The sequence below is a fragment of the Triticum aestivum genome, chromosome 4A, assembly GCF_018294505.1.
Source record: "Triticum aestivum cultivar Chinese Spring chromosome 4A, IWGSC CS RefSeq v2.1, whole genome shotgun sequence".
Classification (NCBI taxonomy): domain Eukaryota; kingdom Viridiplantae; phylum Streptophyta; class Magnoliopsida; order Poales; family Poaceae; genus Triticum; species Triticum aestivum.
Genome location: NC_057803.1, coordinates 361711734 through 361717559, shown reverse-complemented (window position 1 = coordinate 361717559; position 5826 = coordinate 361711734).

Here is a 5826-nt window from a genome sequence, read left to right as displayed (position 1 = left end):
AGGGCCTCCGACCCCTTCTTCTTCGCCGCCGTCCCGTCGCCCGCCGAACCACGCCCCAAGAACCTTAAGGTATAATTTACTTACTCCACATGCATTGCTCTAGCTGCATGTATACCATGAATCTAGGACGTGGTTCAAAGAGGAAAGGAGTGGGGGAAAGTAGTAGGAAAAGTTGTATATAGCATGAATCTAGGACGTGGTTCAAAGAGGAAATGAAGGGGAAAAGTTGTATAGCATGAATCTAGGACGTGGTTCAAAGAGGAAAGGAATGGGGGAAAGTAGTGGGGAAAGTTGTATCGCATAAATCTAGGACGTGGTTCAAAGAGGAAAGGAAGGGGCGAAAGTACTAGTTCAAAAAGGAAAGGAAGGGACAAGGCTATAGAGTTTGAGCAGGACTAGATTTGCTGCGCTCACATAGGGAAAGGTGTCTAAAGTTAACAAAACTGGGACCAACACAAATATGCTCCTTGGTTGTTTGTTCTTTGTTGCAACAGACTGTGCATAACCACAGTACATCGGTAGATGCACATGGTGCTGGTGCGTCCACTGTCCTGTGCAACTCATTAGTTGTTGTTAATCTAAGGCCCTGTTTGGTTAAAAACTCCCTGGTCCCTACCTGCTTGGTTCCAGGGACTAAACATGGACTAGAGGTTATTAAATGACATGCTAAAAGACCATGTTACCCCTAGTAATGAACTAATAGAGACAAGGTGCGATGCGTGGCAGGGGCAACTGTTGGAAAAGGTCCCAAAAAGACTCCCTCGGGGTCTTCTTTCTTTAGTCCCGAATGCCCACTTTTAGTCCCTAAAAGTGCCTCCTGTTTGGTTTAGATGGGACTGACACGGAGTTTTTTTAGTCCCTACACCAAAATGTCCCTCTAAACAAACACCCTCTAATAATGCCACTAGAAAATTGATGCAATGCCATAGTTAAAAGCAAATTACATGTTTAACAAATTTTATTGTTAATATAATCTCTATGTTAATATTAATCAATGCCACCGTTTGAGAAATGCTACTGTCTTGCTTTCTTTCCCATTTGGATAAGGTAGATGCTTCTTTTTGTGGGCTTCTGTGTCATCCACCGTTATTGACCACTAATTGTTTCCTTTGCACCTCTATGTAAACAGGGTTATCTACTTCACCTCGTTGCCATTGTGACCTTTTGTTGCACTGCACAAAACACTTTTGTTTTAAGAGTGTTTTGTGCAGTTCAACCAAAATGCCACACCGACAACGTCGCTTGATTGCTTGATCTTAGTGGAACTGCACAAGAGGAGATCTTACTTCCTATCCGTTAAGGCGAATTTGGTTCAGATCTTCTTCTTATGAGTTGTTTGAATTCCGCATCATGAGAGGTCAGTACTAGCCTTCTTTCACATGATTCTGCAGTGTGCTTTCATATGTTGTGCTACTTGTACGATAATGTTGGTTGATTTTAGTGAACTGCACAAATGGAGACAAGACTTCCAATCTGTATGTGCACCGTAATATCCCATTGAGGTAAGATAAGGATATTTCACAACTGCTGGCCTGTATTTTGCCACTTTCATCAGAAAATTAAGTTTCATATTATACTTGTGCTCCCTAATTGACATGCCAAATCTTACATTGAAGGTGAAGCTTGTCTGTTATTGAACCAAGTGATGAAGGGGAAGAACAAGTGGAAGAAAAACAAAAATCAACTCCCAGTGCTGTAATGAAGCACTGGAACTGTGATGACACAAGTAATGATATAGTTTTGCATCTTAATTTATTGCTATGGCTGGAATGAGCAATTGTTTTGCCACTGATTTGATGCCACTCCTAATGTAATATGTAATTATCTCTACTTGTTTAAACAGGGATCTTCTTTGAAGATACCATATATTTTAGTGGAACTGCACAAGAAGATGTTGGAAACATTAAACTAATCGAGGAGTATATAGTAAGCATGGCCACCACCGTAGATAGCAACATATGGTTCCGGAGAAGTGCTTCATCTGCATGCTCTACACAATAAGCCTCCTGACAAAGGTTGGTACTCGCCCACTGATTTCATCCATATGATTGAGCTTTGTCATCTCTATTGGTGTTGTGCTACTGTTTAGATACTGTCATGAAAAAGTGGTATTGTCCTTGAGAAGTGCTTCATCTGTGTTGTTTTAAATATTTCCTTTCCTTTTTTTCGAGCAAACAGGGATGCTAGCATTTAGTAGTACTCTTGTCTTTGCACAACAGGATCATCTTCCTCTGAAGGAGAATATGGAGTACGTGAAGTGACTAGTTTCGATTATGCCAGGATGAAGAAGCCCTGTGTATCTTCTCATCAGAAGGAGCAGTTGAAGGATGGTTACATTACTCCCCACAAGACCAAACTAACTTCAGCTCAGAAGGACTGAAAAATCTCCATTTTTTCATTGTGATGCGCAAGTACAATGTTGTTCTAGGATTCTTTCTGGTTAGTTCCATTTTTCTAAAAGTGTGCTCTACATGGACCATGTATGTGCCTATTGAAACTGTCAATTCATAGTGCAATTTTCTTTATACTAATCACTTTTTTGTATTTGTGCAAACAAGGGTGCTCAGCTTGATTTCAATGGGAACTGCACAAAATGTTCATGCATACATCGAATCATTCATTTCCACCACAAGAAAGGAGGTGCCGATAAGTTCAAGGCGTTGCAACATATAAGGGCGAAATCATAGAAGCTACACGCGAATTTGGTTGATTTTGGTGGAATTGCACAAAAAGAACAGCTGGTTTATTTGCACGAGGTGCCATGTCAATGTCTGAACTAATGGAAAACCTTGCCCATTCCACAATAATAGGCATTTGATATTTTGGAATGGGATAACCTTGTCAAATTTTGCTCATTGATTTTAGCAAGACATGCGTTTGATATTTTCGAATGGGACGCCCTTTGCTGTCAGCAGCGTCAATAAATTTTTTATTTATTCTTTACTTGTGAAGTAAATATTGCCTCCGACATGTGAGTCGCTGAGATGCATAATCATCGATTGTTTTGAATGTTCTCTATGAATTGCCAGGCCTGTGTGTTTGATTGTAATGTACAAAAATGCTAAAAAGCTGCTCAAACTCTTTGTACTCCTTCTGTTCCTTTTTACTTCGCACATTGTGAAAGTGCATACTTTTTTGTATAAGATTGGTCAAAGTAGAGATACTTTGACTGCAGACAAAACTTGTATGCAGACTAGAAAGGACCGGAGGGAGTACATGTGAAACTGCTGCAAACGAGGTGATCACCCTGGGAATAATGCTACTACATATTGTTTTGCATGTTCATCCAATGCCAGTGATACAGGAATTCGAACTAATTGAAATAAATTCATTCATACATGGTCGGATTTCATATAAACATGCCGGATTTCATTACATTTCATACATTCTTCAACTAAAAAGGGGTGCACTGGAGGTATAATTAATTAACCGAAGCTACCCACCTGTGTCCTGCTGAGCCAAACAGAAGCTTCAATGACTTAACTGCAGGTGCAGTTGCGTAACTGACATGTGGCCTATCGGGCCCATGTGTCAGTCAGCCAACTCCACCAGCAGTTAAGTAGAAGCAGCGTTCTTCTCTAACGCAGCTCTCCGACTCCACGTCGCCGCCAAGAAGCTAACCGTCCGTCAATGGTCAACCCGCCTAGCTTGGCTTCAACCGGAGGGTAGCAGCGGTGGCCTTACTTGGACCCGAGCGGCGGCGACCTACCAATTTCTACTCTTCCTCGTTTTCTGTGTGGCGCGGCCTCGTTGGCACTGGGGCGGGGCCTCGGCGGAGCCGGCGATGTCCTCTGTCTCGTTGCCGGCAGGGTGGGGCCTCGGCTGAGCCGGCGATGTCCTCTGCCTCGTTGTTGGCGGGGCGGGGCCTCGGTCGGAGCCGGCGGTGTCCTCTGCCTCGTTGTTGGCACCGCGGGGCCTCGGCGGAGCAGGACCTCATCGATGCCAGTGGAGCGGGGACTCGTCGGAGCCGACATTGTCCTCTGCCTTGTCCTCGGTCTCACCAAAGAGCGCCTCGCCCGCTTCATCGCCCTCTTTGCTAGCCTCTTTGTAGGGATCCGCAGCCTCTGCCACCCGCACGCGGTACCGCCAGCGCTGGAGGCGGCCCTTGCGGGCGGAGCGGTACGAGTCAAGCAGTGCCTCCTGCTCCGCCCGCTCCGCGGCGATCTACTCCTCCGCCTGCAGGTGCTCCTGGAGGAGATGGTGGTTGTAGGCGGCGTCGGCCTGCGCCTCCCGGAACTACTCCTCATGCATCTACCTCACCCTCTCCATATATTGGGCACGGGCCTCGCTGATGGTCATGGTGCAATGCACCGGCGAGAATGGTGCGGAGGAGGGGGTTGGTGCCGGATCGTCGACTACCATGTTCTCCATTGGGACGTCATCGTCCTCCGGCTGCCTGCCGGCCAGCCAGTCGGCAGCAATGGCTGCCATCTCCTTGTGGTCCATCGTCCGCCCATCCCGAAGAGCGCTGGAGCGTGAGGAAGCCATGTTGGGCAGTAGTGGTGTGGACAGGAGAAAGGGAACGAATGCGGATGACAGCGGCTATGGCTGGCGCAGCAGTTTATATAGCAATGGTGGGCGGGCGGAGGGACGGACGTGTGGCGCTGGAGTAGCCGCCTTGGCAACCGTGTATCATTAATGTGGGCGGCAGATGGACGGACGGACGGCACTTGTGTCGTTTGATGGCGGAGCAATCGCCTGCACCGGGAAGCGGGGCGGGCGGCGCTGACTGTTTCGGGCGGAAAGCGCGCGCGGGCGAGGAGATGACTTTACTTGGAGAGGATGACAATGGGGACCCACCATGTCCATAGCCTCACATATGCAAGTGCCTCCTTATTATATATATAACTATAATTTATTTTGCTTCCTCTTGGTTTCTCGACATCACGGGCCCACACCATTGTCAACCTATGTAGTACTCCCTCCTTTTCGGTTTATAGGGCTTATCTCAAAATTTTAGTTTTTCCGTTTTATAAGGCTCAATTTGGTTGTTCCCCATCACATGTTCAGACTTCAAGGTGCATTAAATCATTGCATGCAAGTATTAAGAGAAAACTGACCAATGCATGCACTTTATGCATGCATGCATTGCAATTATGCATTCGTAAACATAATTTTTTTAGGAAAATAAGAGCATTAATTGGGTGCTTTTGCAAACTACAAAAAATATTCCACCACTCATCATCTACCTTGGTTGGTGAGATTTTTTAATTGAGCCTTATAAACCAGAAAGGAAGGAGTAGTCAATAAACGAGAGAATTGCACAAGAAGCGGCCGACAGCTGGGACCAAGCAGCTCGGGCAGTATTTGTGCTTTTCAGGTGTGAGCACTGCAGAGTTTTTCGATATTTAGCCCAGATATTAATTTTTCTCCTATGAACAACAACGAAAACATCGCTGCAGGTATTAACTGGGCGGGCCGTGGCCCGTCTAGCCCAGGCCAGATATCTAGCCCAGATATTATTATTTTTCTAGCTGAAAATGGCTAGCCCAGCTATACTTTTTTTAGGAATACCCAGGCAAGGTCAAGTTGTTATTCTCCGCCCCGCTGGGCTGCAAATCTTTCCTAGGAGGGATGCATTAGGCTTAACAAGAAAATGGGTTTTAAGAAATAATAAATGGGATGTAATTATAAAAACTGGGCAGTAACTATAAAAAAATGCACCAAACACGTGATTACTTTATAAAATATTATTTTTGGATATTAAAATTTTTAATTTCCTTAATTTTTGTGAGCGCAATGTTTCGTTGGATTTTTGCATAATATAAATTTATATTGAAATTGTATTTAATCTGACTAGAAATTTCGGGATAAAAATATTTCGGA